A 15,452-nucleotide genomic window follows, 5' to 3' on the forward strand; every position below is an offset into this window, starting at 1 on the left:
AAATAATATCTTGCCTCCAAGTTCAAATATAGTTGCCCTCTCATTAAGAAAAATTATCAGAGATTAAACATTCTTTAATATACTTAGTGGCACTGGGGACACTAAACATAGGGGAGGAGGAAAGTGGCAGAAACAATTTAAACAGGAGGAAGAACACACTGAATCTACATGGAACCCAATGTCAATGTAAGTACACATTTCAATGTTCAAAACTGTAGGTCTATGTTAGTGTGCCAAGATGTAACAAAGCTCTGGAAAATATCATTAAAGTTAATGAATAGTTAAGAATAAATAACAGTAATTAATAAATAAGAAATAAATAAAGTTAAGAAATAGGAAACTTCACAACGAACCAAGGTTTGCTTACAAAAAAAATATATAAGCAGCAGGTAGAGTAATACTGATCAGCAGTTCTCACCTGCAATGGTTAGGTGATGATGACCTGACCATCAACTGATACAAATGGGACTAACAACTCACCCACTGTCACTGACATATAAGTTCCCTGGCCTAACATTATACATACATCACTTTCCTAATTTCCTTACTCATATCAATCCTCCTGAACCTTATCCTGGTAATTCCTATTGATCAATGTGGTAGTAAACCTACTTCTGAAGCCAATTCAAAATGAAATTACTTTCTGGCTTGCATACACAAAACATGACCTGTTTCTGTGCCTTTATTTTTACCGCAGCCACCAACTGAGAAGATTTTTTCTTAACACTCCTTATCTTACCTCTTATTAAAAACTTGCCCTTAGAACTTAGTACTTTTGCACTCGTCGTGGTTTAATACTTCTTAATGTATTCTTAATTGCTTAATTCTTAATACTTAATTGCTTACACCCTAGTTTCATATATCTATAGTCAACTGCTTCTTGATATACTGCTCCCCCCAACTCCCCTGTACAAAGTCTCAATTTAGCTGTAAGTGGCTGCTGTTGCTGAGATCTAGTATTAGATCTCAGCAACAGGAAAGAAAGGAAGCACAAACTGAAGTTGTCACATGGTTCTGGAGGAAAGAGCAGAAGAGCCTCCAAAAATGTTCTGAATACTTTGACAATCAATGCCTATGCTGTTATTTAAAAAATTGATTACTTTCTTTTAAAAAAGAAATTTTTAAATTTTAAAATCAACACGTTCTCACTGCATAAAACTTAAATACATAAGAAAGTGAAAGATGTCTTCACCCAAATCTCAAACATACCCATGTTAAGAGGCCATGTAACTCCCTCTATAAATTTTTCCTATCCATAAATAAATCTAAGAGCTGTTTATTTTTTCTTCTTCTTCTTTTTTTTTTAAAAAAGATTATTTATTTATTTATTTATTTATTTGACAGGCAGAGACAAGTAGTCTGAGAGGCAGGCAGAGAGAGAGAAGGAGGAAGCAGGCTCCCCGCTGAGCAAAGAGTTTTTAAGATTTATTTATTTATTTATTTATTTATTTAGCCACCCAGGCGCCCCCTATTTTTTCTTCATTTTTTAAACATACAATGTATTATTTGTTTCAGGGGTACGGGTTTGTGATTCATTAGTCTTACACAATTCACAGCGCTCACCATAGCACAAACCCTCTTCAATGACCACCACCCAGCCACCAGAGCTGTTTATTTAAAAAACTGAGAATATACTGGGGCACCCAGGTGGCTCGGTCAGTTGGGCAGATGCCTTTGGCTCAGGTCATGGTACCAGGGACCTGGGATGGAGCCCTGCATGGGCTCCTTGCTCGTCAGGAGCCTGGTTCTCCCCCTCCCTCTGCTTGCCACTCCCCCTGCTTGTTCCCTCTCTCTGTCAAATAAATAATCTTTTTAAAAAATAATAAAAAGTGAGAATATGCTCTATTTGCTTTTTCATAATCAGCTTTTTCCATTTGTCAATGTCAATACTTATTACCTTATTTTTGCTAATAACTACTGACTTCAATATATAAGTGTACATAGTACTTAACAATTTCCCTATTCAGGAGAGGACACCTGGGTGGTTCTGTCAAAGTGTCAGACTCAATTTTGGCTCAGGGCATGATCTCAGGATTGTGCAATCCAGCCCCACATGGGCTCCAGGCTCAGCACACCGGCCACTTGGGAGTCTCTCTCCCTCTGCATTTGTCCCTCCCCCCACTACACATCCTCTTTAAAAAGAAAGGAAACAGTGGCGCCTGGGTGGCTCAGTGGGTTAAAGCCTCTGCCTTCGGCTCAGGTCATGATCCCAGGGTCCTAGGATCAAGCCCCCATCAAGGTCTCTGCAAAGCAGCTCTCTGCTTCTTCCTCTCTCTCTCTGCCTGCCTCTCTGCCTACTTGTGATGTCTGTCAAATAAATAAATAAATCTTAAAAACTAAATAAATAAGTAAAAAGAAAGAAAACAATTTCCTTACTGGTGATATTTGTTTTTCATTGTTAAAGATATCACTGCATTTGCATAATACATGGGAGTATTTCTACAGTATGATCCCTGGGAGATAGAAATGCTCAACAGAAGGGTAAATGCATATAAAATGAATAGGTACTAGCAAACTGCCTTTGAGTGATTTACAATATCAATTGCTTTAAAATTCTTCAACAATTACACAGAAGGAAGAAGTCGGAGTGGCTCAGTCAGCAAAGCATCTGACTCTTGACTTCACCTGACTCGTGATCTCTGGGTCTCAGGATTGAGCCCCATGTTGGGTTCTATGCTAGCTGGGAGGCTGCTCAAGGATTCTCCCCTCCTCTCTACCTCTGCCCCTCCCATGGCCTGTGCTTGAGCATGCTGCCTCTTTCTCAAATAGATAGATAAATCTTTTTAAAAAAAATATGATGGGGCACCTGGGTGCCTCAGTGGGTTAAAGCCTCTGACTTCGACTCAGGTCATGACCCATGGTCCTGGAATCAAGCCCCACATTGGGCTCTCTGCTCAGTGGGGAGCCTGCTTCCTCCCTCCCTCTCTCTCTCTCTCTCTGCCTGCCTCTCTGCCTACTTGTGATCTCTGTCAAAAAAATAAAATCTTCAAAAATAAAAATAAAAACTAAAAATTATGTTGAAGGAAGAAGTGAAATTTAGGGAATTCCTGATCTATAATACTACTATTAAGGCAACATGGAGGTATTCTGGTCAAAAGAGAAAGACTCAGACTTAAAGAATTAGATCAAACTCTAAATATACTACTAAGGAGTATAGCAAAAACTTCGGCATTTTGGAGTAGTTAATGGTTCAGTATAAAAAATTTCAGCACAGGGGCGCCTGGGTGGCTCAGTGGGTTAAAGCCTCTGCTTTCGGCTCAGGTCATGATCCCAGCCCTACATCAGGCTCTCTGCTCAGCGGGGAGCCTGCTTCCTCCTCTCTCTCTGCCTGCCTCTCTGCCTACTTGTGATCTCTGTCTGTCAAATAAATAAATAAAATATTTTTTTTAAAAATTTTTTTTTCAGCACAAAAGCAGTTAAGTTCAAGCATGTAAATAAGTCACAAATGCATAACATCATGATTCAAATTAAATCTGTACCACTAACTATTATAGAAGAAAGCAAAAATTTTTGATCAAGAGCCTCATTTCTACTAGAGGGTATTATGCTTAGCGAAATAAGTCAAGCGGAGAAAGACAACTATCATATGATCTCCCTGATATGAAGAAGTGGAGATGCAATGTGGGGGGGTTAGGGGGTAGGAAAAGAAAAAAATGAAAGAAGGTGGGATTGGGAGGGAGACAAACCATAAAAGACTCAATCTCAAAAAACAGACTGAGGGTTGCTGGGGGGAGGGGGGATGGGAGAGGGTGGTGGGGATATGGACATTGGGGAGGGTATGTGCCATGATGAGTGCTGTGAAATGTGTAAACCTGGCGATTCACAGACCCAGTACCCCTGGGGATAAAAATATACTATATGTTTATTAAAAAAAAAATCCTCATTTCTAATGCTGCTGCTTATACCAAAAGTAATTTTAAGAAGGTGGTAATGGTCACTTTTTTAAAAATATCTGGTTGATGGGGTGCCTGGGTGGCTCAGTCAGTTTAAGCGTCTGCCTTCTGCCTGGGTCATGATCACAGGGTCCTGGGATCCAGCCCCGCATCAGGCTCCCTGCTCAGCAGGAGTCTGCTTCTCCCTCTGCCTGCCCCTCCCCCCCATTTACACATACTCTCTAATAAATAAATAAAATCTTTTTTAAAACATTTAAGAAAAAATATTGTAAGGATTTTTCCTGACCCATAAGATAGCATTTTAAAAAAGTCATACAACATATATCTTTAGAAATATTCTTTATAAGTTTCATGGTGCTAAATATCCTCAAAACTCTACATTTCTGTAACATTGTAAACATGAAAACAACTTTGTGACAAATACCAAAGTCAAACATCCTTTGATCCAGTAATGCCATTTTTCAGGAATTTATCCTAAGAAAGTAATTCCCACTAGATGAAGACCTGCAGATTTGAGATGTTTATTGTAATACTATTCATAAAACAATATGTAAGAGGAGAACTCATTTAAATATCCAGTCAAAAAATGACTAATTATATCCAAGCAAACCTACTATATTTATAGATGGGTAACACCTTGGCAGGAACTCCTAGTAACAAAAACCACTATACTGAGATTATAGAAGTTATCCTCAAAATCTTATGGACCATTTCATAAAGCTTTAATAAATTTCTAATGTAGAGCTAAATGGATAATATGCAATAACAAATTTTTATGTGAACAGTTGCTATAGTGCTCTGTTTAGCCTATATACTTATATATATATATATCTACACACACACACACACACAAACACACATATAAATACGAATATAGGTATACCATTTATCATAAAGAAACATTAGTGTATTTCTATACATAATTATGTATCAAAACATAAATCATGCTGCTTTTTTCATCCTACAGACCAATAAGATTTCACCTATATAATTTTGATGTCAGTTTTCAAGTAGTAAGATACTTACTTGTACTCACTCATATATGGATTTGTATGTGTTTTTAAATCACTGAACCAATGATCACTATCAAAGAGATCCTCTCTATCCATGGGAAACTTTCCAAAAGATAGTCACTTTCTAATCTGAGAATTCAGTGTTTAAAAAAATAACATACAATTAAAGTATTCATAATACATGAGCACTAAGGGGGCTCCTGGGTGGTTCAGCTGGTCGAGGGTCCAACTCTTGGTTTTGGCTCCAGTCATGATCTTACAGGGTCATGAGATGGAGCCCCATGTTTGGTTCTGAGCACAGCAGGAAATGTGCTTTTTTCCTTCTCCCTCTGACCCTACCCCTGTTCGCACATGCTCTAATAAATGAATCTTCAAAAATAAATATAGATACATGCAATAAGGTATGGCCAAATGGTCAAAACAGAATTTGTACATGAACTCTCCTTTTCAAAATTCTGAATTCTTTTTCCCACAAATTGAGGACATGAAATGCTTACAGAGTTTCTAATATGCAACTTGGCTCTAAAACCAAATTTTAAAATATGCTTTCTTAATCATCAAGACAGCATGGTACTGGCACAAAAACAGACACATAGATCAATGGAACAGAATAGAGAGCCCAGAAATAGACCCTCAACTCTATGGTCAACTAATCTTTGACAAAGTAGAAAAGACTGTCCAATGGAAAAAAGACAGCCTCTTCAATAAATGGTGTTGGGAAAATTGGACAGCCACATGCAGAAAAATGAAATTGGACCATTTCCTTACACCACACACGAAAACAGACTCAAAAAATAATGAATACTGTTATGCTGAAAATAAATAAATTTAATTTAAAAAATAATAAAATAAATAAATAAAATATTTAAATAATAATAAATTTTTTTTTAAAAATGGAGGAAGGACCTCAATGTGAGAAAGGAATCCATCAAAATCCTTGAGGAGAACACAGGCAGCAACCTCTTCCACCTCAGCCACAGCAACATCTTCCTAGGAAAATCGCCAAAGGCAAGGAAGCAAGGGCAAAAATGAACTATTGAGATTTTATCAAGATCAAAAGCTTTTGTACAGCAAAGGAAACAGTTAACAAAACCAAAAGACAACTGACAGAATGGGAGAAGATATTTGCAAACGACATACCAGATAAAGGGCTACTGTCCAAAATCTATAAAGAACTTAGCAAACTCAACACCCAAAGAACAAATAATCCAATCAAGAAATGGGCAGAAGACATGAACAGACATTTCTGCAAAGAAGACATCCAGATGGCCAACAGACACATGAAAAAGTGCTCCATATCACTCGGCATCAGGGAAATACAAATCAAAACCACAATGAGATATCACCTCACACCAGCCAGAATGGCTAAAATTAACAAGTCAGGAAATGACAGATGCTGGTGAGGATGTGGAGAAAGGGGAATCCTCCTACACTGTTGGTGGGAATGCAAGCTGGTGCAACCACTCTGGAAAACAACATGGAGGTTCCTCAAAATGTTGAAAACAGAAATACCTTATGACCCAGCAATTGCACTACTGGGTATTTACCCGAAAGATACAAACGTAGTGATCCGAAGGGGCACATACACCCAAATATTTATAGCAGCAATGTCCACAATAGCCAAACTATGTAAAGAACCTAGATGTCCATCAACAGATGAATGGATCAAGAAGATGTGGTATATATACACAATGGAATACTATGCAGCCATCAAAAGAAATGAAATCTTGCCATTTGCGACGACGTGGATGGAACTAGAGGGTATCATGCTTAGTGAAATAAGCCAAGCGGAGAAAGACAACTATCATATGATCTCCCTGATATGAAGAAGTGGAGATGCAACATGGGGAGTTAAGGGGGTAGGAGAAGAATAAATGAAACAAGTTGGGATTGGGAGGGAGACAAACCATAAGTGACTCTTAATCTCACAAAACAAACTGAGAGTCGCTGGGGGGAGGGGGGTTGGGAGAAGGGGGGTGGGGTTATGGACATTGGGGAGGGTATGTGCTATGATGAGTGCCGTGTGTGTAAACCTGGTGATTCACAGACCTGTACCCCTGGGGATAAAAATATATGTTTATAAAAAATTAAAAATTTTTAAAAAATGCTCTCTTAAAAAAGAAATATGCTCTCTTGTTGACTAAGCCAACACGAGATACTGGTTTTTTTGGAAGTTCCTTAATAGCTAATAAATGCAGAAGGAATGATCAAAGTAGAAAAATCACGAATTTTCAACCCTCTAGAGATGATGGATTTAGGCAAAAGATAGCCAATGAATGCTAAAACCTTGAAAGGCTGAAAGTTGATGGACAGATAAGGCTGACAACACCTGAACCCGCTGATCTTTCTTGTCATCACTGAAAGTTAGACAACCAAGTTTTCTGTGCCTCTCTCATATAGAAAACTACAAGGTCCCACTTTTAAAGTATCATGCTGAAAAGAAAAAAGAAGGAAAACGAGAAAGGGAAAAAACAAATCTGAAGCTAATCACACCTCTAGGTCGAAGTACCAGTTTATAGAAACACAGGAGTAAGTAGATTAATACATGACGGCAAAAGGAAGCAACAGGCCAAATCCAGAACATTAAAACTTCTACAGACCAAAAGACTCCGTTTTTTTACCAGTGTATGGTATGAGGGAAAATAAATTTAAAAGGCTGCTGCACATAAAAGAGATTCAAAGATATTTCAATCAAATACAATGTGTAGATTTTGTCTGGATACCAATTTGAATATACCAATTACAAAAAGACAGTTTTGAGACAAGTAAGGGAAATCTGAAGATGAATTTGGTATTTTATATTAAGAAAGTGTTAATTTTGCCATACAAAATAATAGTGTTGTGGTTTTTAAAAAATCCTTATCTGTAAGTGGTGTATATTGGAGAAAACAAGTAAAATGACCTAGGAATTTGTTCTAAAATATTTCAATAAAACTGTAAAATAGATGAAACAAGATTCCAAAACTTGGAACACTACTGAAGCTAAGTAATGGGCACCTCCAATTATTACACTGTATTCCCTACTGCTGTATATATTTTTGTACTTCCTTATTAAAAAGTTTTTTTACATTCCCCAACCTTTTCATCTTATATTTAGTTTCCTTTAATCAATAGGTACCTGTAAGAATGGTATACTATCTCCTTTCCTCCCAAACTCAGGAAGATATCCTGGGGATTTCTATTTCTAAGCCTCTATCTGTGGAATCTCAACCCTTCTTGATTTCAACACATCTCTCAAAGCTTACTTCACATGCTCAAGAAGTACTTTCCTAACTGCTTCTACTCATCACAATTTTTATAAATCCTATGGATTCCTATAGCACTTATTTACTGTACTGCTAATTTATTACCTTTCATACAATATTTCTGTAGGCTATCAACCATCTTACCACATGGATTTATTATTTCTTTCTTCCAAATGCCATCAAAATTAACAAGGCATCTTCTCTCTTAAAAAAAGAACATAGGGGTGCCTGGCTGCCTTAGTCAGAAAAGCATTCAACTCTTGATCTCAGGATTTTAAGTTCGAACCCCACATGGGGTGTAGAGATTAATTAATTAAAACTTTTTTAAAAAGCATGGAATTGGGACATTTGTGTCTAACACTGGCCATTCAATGGGTACAGCTGAGTAGTCACCTTTCTAAAGCTCAACTTTTTATCTATAATGTAGGGATAAATATCCCCCTTCACGTTCTTCCCAACAATATGGATGAAAAAGGCAGAAAGGATATGAAGATGCATTTTCTCAACTCTAACGCATCATGCAGATATGCAATGCTACTTTTTTCTTCAGAAATGTCTCTCAGATGTAACTATTCAGTCTGAAATTACTTTTCAATTATTTTAAAACCTTGAATCCACAGTAATTCAAACTTCCAACAGTGATTCTAAGTACAAGGTCTACTATGCCTGTTATAAATACATCACGAAATTTGCAAGTTATCAAAAACACTGTTGATATTTAAATCATTTGGTAAATACTGAGCACTAAATATGTGCTAAGTCCTCTTAAAATTTATTCTTTTTTAAAAGTATACTCCCGTAACTCTCAAAATTATACTGAAGTCAAGTGCCTTGAAATAAAATGATTCCTTGGTAATCCCTCTGTAAAGCAGAATTTTAAAATATTTTTTCTTAAAGTTGAGTCCATAAATACATGATTGTTCACATAGTTAAGAGACTAAACTTTACATCAAGAAAGGTAATCTGTAATCATGAATCTGTAATGTTCATATAACAAGGTTTCAAAATTCTAGGTCAGTGATTCAGAATATTATCCAGTGACATAAAATACATTTTACTGCTACACTGTATATATATGCATCACTAATCTAACAGGGACACACGGTGATATGCATGTCACTTTTCTGTACTTACCTTGTCTTTTTTAATAAAATGATCGAAGAGACAGGGACCTATTACTGTAATAAGTTATTTACTACCAACAAAATAAGAGACAGACAGAAAATGGTGGAACAACAAAATGGGATTAATGTTCTAATTTTAGTTCTAGTCACTACTTAAATCATTTATAATTTTGACACAAAAGCTAAGTAAGCAAGGAAATCTCTATCATTGGCAGCAGAGAATTTTTATACATTTAAAATTTTTTTTGGAGGGGTGCCTGAGTGGCTAGATGGTTAAGTGTCTGCCTTCAACTCAGATCATGATCTCCAGGTCCTGGGATTGAGCCCCACCATCAGGCTCCAGCTGAGTGGGGAGGCTGCTTCTCTCACTCCCCATGCCTCCCCCCACTGCTTGTGCTCTGTATCTCTCAAATAAATAAATTAATTAAAAGGTTTTTTCAGTATTACTGTACATCTAGACTTTTTAAAAGATTTTATTTATGTATTTGAGAGAGAGAGCACACACCAGTAGGGGAGGGCAGAGGGAGAAAGACTTCCCACTGAGCCCAGGGGCTTAATTGCAGGACCCTGAGATCATGACCCCAGCTAAAGTCAGATGCTTAACTGACTGAGCCACCTGGCACCCCTGTACATCTAGATTTTAGATAATCGTGTTTTCTTCCGAGATTTTATTTTTAAGTAATCTCTACAACCAACATGGCTTGAATAGATCAAAACCTGAGCTGAGATCAGATACTTACCCAACTAAGCCAGGCAAGCACCCCTGAACTGTTTTTAAAGTAGTAACTTTAAGGTTTCTGGTTGGAAAGGTTTTTAAAAGGCTATACATAGGTATGTTCAGCCTTAAGCATGTCAATGAAAAATCAACATGATTTTGTGGAATACTTAATATACACACATGAGGTTAACTAGATTAACAATATCAGACACAATGCATTTGAGTCACTGTTCACCCAATCTAATATCCAACATGCTAAACCAAGAACTGATATGTAAGCTCCTTGGAAAGAGCCATTTTATTCAAAAGCTTTGCAAAGTAATACTTTGCCATCTTTTACTCCTCTCTTTTCAACTCTAAAGGTGCTCCCTAGTTTTTACGTATTAATGTTAAGTGACTAAGTACCTGTCCGTAGAGATGGGTCGATCCACTGAACTATCCTGTTTCTTGATTCATAGGTCTCAATCTTTTAAAGATTTTTTTTTAATTCTTTTATTTGACAGAGACAGAGAGATCACAAGTAGGCAGAGGCAGGCAGAGAGGGGGAAAGCAGGCTTCCCGCTGAGCAGAGAGCCTGATGCAGGGCTCGATCCCAGGACCCTGAGATCATGACCTGAGCCGAAGGCAGAGGCTTAACCCATTGAGCCCCACAGGTGCCCCCACAGGTCTCAATCTTATTAACCATCTTTTTAAAAAAGTTTTTAAAGTAATCTCTACACTTAAAGTGGGGCTCATGCCCCTGAGATCAAGAGTCGCATGCTCTACCAACCAAGCCAACCACACCCTCCTTATTAACAGTCTTTATAACACAGTCCCTAAAGCCCTGGTGATCATTTAGCTTTCTTCAGATCCATTTATTTCTTCAATAAGATGTGGCAAACAGAAAAGCAGGGTACTCCAGCCATGAGTATAACACACTCTGTAGAAAGTGATGATCTCATGATGACTCCTCATTTTCTAGATTTGTCTGACATAATTATACCAAAGTCAAAAAACTACCATATCTTAGAATTTCTGTCATTGCCCATTGAGAAAAATTCGCCATTTTCTGAAGTATTCTCAAATTTTTATTTTATCACCACTAACAACATATGCTTTCAGTACATAGAAGAATGAATCTGGACACATCATGATGCAGTCCCTATCTCAAAGAAGCCATATAGACATTAAAATAAGAGCAACCCCAGTCATGCAGGAGGACACGGCTGTTTATATCACTTCACCCAGAAAGTTTATTCCTAGACTCTGTTTCCACCTATGATAAATCCCAGTCAGAAAATTTTTTCCAAGTTTTTTGAGAGGATTTACCTTACAGTCAAAGGAGCATACAAACTGTAATTCAATGAATAGTTCTATGATGGTGTTCACTATGTGATTAAGGTAACTTGTTAGATCCTAGACAAGATAAAGAGATATAAAACATACTCCAATCACTCAAAGAGTTTCTGATCTTGGGAGGAACAGTAGCATTAGCAAAAAGAGACAGGTAGCACTATACAAGGCAAAAATAAATACCGTAAGAAAAGTATGGTCAAATGCTTAACGAAAACTCTTTCCTCCTCTGTGTGAGATTTTGCTCTTTTACCTGACAGGGTAATTTGCTATATTGCTTGGCAAATTAAAATGACCCTTGATTGGTAAATAAGTTTTGTCTAGACTGAGAAAACTATAAATATTTGATGAGGATACCACAGATCTGAACTTCCCAAAGATGCAGTGACTCTTCTAACTGGCATGTCCCTTTCAGGGAACCTGGAAACTTTGCCTATGCTTGTTACAAGAAATAATGGCTTCTTAAGGGCATAAGGGTTCTAAATCAGGACTACCATAGCTCCTAATGTGGACCCTGTCTCCTTGTACCTGACAGTCACTTGAGAAGTCGAAGAACATAGTTTCTGGATGGCTGACTGTATTCCTACATGGTCTCATACAGACATGAACAACTGATGCTGACCTCTGATAAACTGGGGCTCCTGTCCTATACCACATAGACTAGTGCCAAGTACAGCCTATAATAGTCTTGTAAATCTGAATCTTTAGTTGAGCCTAAGAAGACCTCCTTGGAGGGGTTGCAAAAGTTCAAGGCTCCTAAATCAAGGGAATTCAAGAGAAGGACATGTATCTGAGTAAGAGGAAGGATAAGGAATAAACATCATGAAGTTTTATTTTTTTAAAGATTTTATTTTTATTTTTATTTATTTATTTATTTGAGAGAGAGACAGTGAGAGAGAGCATGAGCAAGGAGAAGGTCAGAGGGAGAAGCAGACTCCCCCATGGAGCTGGGAGCCCAATGTGGGACTCCATCCAGGAACTCCAGGATCATGACCTGAGCCAAAGGCAGTCGTCCAACCAACTGAGCCACCCAGGCGCCCCATCACGAAGTTTTATTAAAAATGAGAATACTTCTGAAAGACAGACAGGACTTTAAACATTTGAAATTTATACTAGGCATGTATCTTCTATTGAAAAAAATTTTTTTAAACCAGTAAGATAGAAAAGACAATATGCCACACATATGCAAAAAGAGAAAAAATTGCATGGGGAGTAATCAAGGAATATGAAGGGGTCAGTCGGACTTTAGAATAGTGTTTGCTTACTTAGCTATTGGTCAAAATTAAGTAACACACAAAACCCTACAACAGAAGGAGTGGGGTTTTTCTCTGTAGATTTGGATTTAGAGAAACACGTTAAACTAGGTCTTTAGGTGATCTGTATACCAACATCATCAAACACAAATAAGAAGTTGCACTGAAAACTCATGGAAGTACTCAACATAGAGTGGTGGTCATCCAAGATCACTCTAAACAGACTTTTCCTAGCTCAAAACGGAAAAGGCAAAAAATAAATAAATAAAATTAAAACTTCATAGGGCTCATAAAGTCCCTGGGGACTATATCCGTAGACCTCAGTTTGACTAGCAAGCATTAAACAAATATTGAGGGCCTGCTGCTTGCCAGGCACTATGAAAGGTAAGACACTGTCCCTGTATTTAAGGAACTTATAATATAGTTTTAATTCACTCAATAAACATTTTAGCACACATCTGTAAGTAGAAGACACTGAGATGCTGGAAGTTAAGAAATAAAGAAGGGAAAGAATTGGTCCTTCTCAAGAAACTGATCTATGGGGAAGACAAGTATATCAGTGATTACAGTAGTGTCATCAGAGGTATGCAAGGAGCTCTTCATAACAGTAATTGTATTTACCAAACTGTAAGAAATGAAAAGTTAACAAGTCCAAGAAAGAGAAAGGTGAGAGAGATGGAGAAGGTATGCCACACAAAAAGCACACAGGTGGTCAGAGATATAAATACCAAGACATGTTTAAGTATGTTTCTCTAAGCATGACTGACAGAACACCAGTATCACAATCACATGTAATGCATGTCATGAATTTTTTACAGCTCTACTTAACCAAGTAAATAAAATTTTCTTAAAGATCAGGCTCAGAAATCTACAACTTAAAAAGCACACTTTTTTTTTTTTAAATTTTATCTATTTGACAGACAGAGATCACAAGCAGGCAGAGCAACACACAGAGAGAGAGGAGGACGCAGGCTCCCCGCTGAGCAGAGAGCCTGATGCGGGGCTCGATCCCAGGACCCTGAGATCATGACCTGAGCTGAAGGCAGAGGCTTAACTAAGCCACCCAGGCACCCCTAATAAGCACCTTCATTCTCATGTTCACTGAAGTTCAGGAAGCACAGATTAGAAAGAGTTGCTTATATACCTCAACACCAAAACACCCCAAATAATTCAATTCAGGCAGAGGACCTGAATAACATTTTTCCAAAGATACACAGATGGCTAAAAGACACGTGGAAAGATGCTCAACATTACTAATCATGAGAGAGAAATACACATCAAAACCACAATGAGGTATCACCTTATGCTTGTCAGAGTGGCTTGAATCAAAAAGATAAGAAATGTCAAGTGTTGACAAGGATATGGAGAAAAAGGAACACTCATGTACTGCTGATAGGAACACAACCTGGGGAAGCCACTGTAGAAAATAGTATGGTGGATCCTCAAAAAATTAAAAACAGAACTACCATATGATCTAGCAATTCCACTACTGGATACCCAAAGAAAATGAAAACACTAATTCAAAAAGATATATGCACCCCTATGTTTACTTGCAGCATTACTGACAATAGCCAATGACAGGGTCAACCCAAGTGTCCATCAGCAGATGAATGGATGAAGAAGGCATGTACAGACACAGACACACACACACACAGAGGAATGTTACTCGGCCATAAAAACGAATGGCATCTTGCTATTTCTAACAACATGGATGGATATAGAGAGTATAATGCTAAGTCAAGTCAGAAAAAGACAAATACTGTATGATTTCACTCATGTGGAATTTAAGAAACAAAACAAATGAACAAAGAAAAAAGATAAACAAAAAACTCTTAAAACTGTACAAAGAACAAACTGGTGGTTGCCAGAGGGGTAGTGGATGGGTGAGAAAGAAAAAGGAGATTAAGAATACACTATTGTGGGACGCCTGGGTGGCGCAGTTGGTTGGACGACTGCCTTCGGCTCAGGGCGTGATCCTGGAGTCCCGGGATCGAGTCCCACATCGGGCTCCCAGCTCCATGGGGAGTCTGCTTCGCTCTCTGACCTTCTCCTCGCTCATGCTCTCTCTCACTGTCTCTCTCTCTCAAATAAATAAATAAAATCTTTAAAAAAAAAAAAAAAAAAGAATACACTATTGTGGGGCGCCTGGGTGGCTCAGTGGGTTAAAGCCTCTGCCTTTGGCTTAGGTCGTGATCTCCTGGTCCTAGGATTGAGCCCCACACTGGGCTCTTTGCTCAGCAGGGAGCCTGCTTCCCCCTCTCTCTCTGCCTGCCTCTCTGCCTACTTGTGATCTCTCTGTCAAATAAATAAATAAAATCTTAAAAAAAAAAAGAATACACTATTGTGATGAGCACTGAGTAATGTATAAAACTGCTGAATCATTATATTGTACACCTGGAACCACTAAAACCCTGGATTTTTTAAAGTCTGTTTGTTTATTTATATGTTTGGGAGAAAAACTGTGCGGGGGGTGGGGGGAGCACGCAGGCGCACAAGCACAGGCCAGGGGAGAGGCAGAGGGACAAGTAGACTCCCTGCTTAGCAAAGGTTGAGGGGGGGCTAGAACTGCTACAATTCAGAGCAGATGGAGTTAAAGTATGTAGAAGAGGCCAAGAGATGCGGGCAGGTAAGTTAACCAAGCACAAGTTCAAAAACCACCCTAAGGAATACCTTTATTCGGAAAAACTGTACAGAGCCACTAATGATGTGTTTCTCCACCAAGGAAGGTAACAATGTGATCAGAGTAGCAGCATTTCAAAATAAAGCTAAGGGTTCCAAATGCAAGGCTGAGTAATAGGTATGCAATTCTCCCAGATTCAGTAGGTTCAAGAAAAAGCCCTGATCCGAGCATGTAAAAAGTCTACCTCTCCAACC

General features: G+C 38.1%; 1 protein-coding gene across 3 annotated transcripts in view; it reads right to left on the reverse strand.

The window, feature by feature from the left end:
- The window catches only part of KMT2E (lysine methyltransferase 2E (inactive)), a 98,235-nt gene that overhangs the window by 43,958 nt on the left and 38,825 nt on the right, over positions 1 to 15,452 (reverse strand). The gene's annotated exons all lie outside the window — the stretch shown is intronic.

The sequence above is a fragment of the Neovison vison genome, chromosome 4, assembly GCF_020171115.1.
Source record: "Neovison vison isolate M4711 chromosome 4, ASM_NN_V1, whole genome shotgun sequence".
NCBI classification, from domain to species: Eukaryota; Metazoa; Chordata; class Mammalia; order Carnivora; family Mustelidae; genus Neogale; species Neogale vison.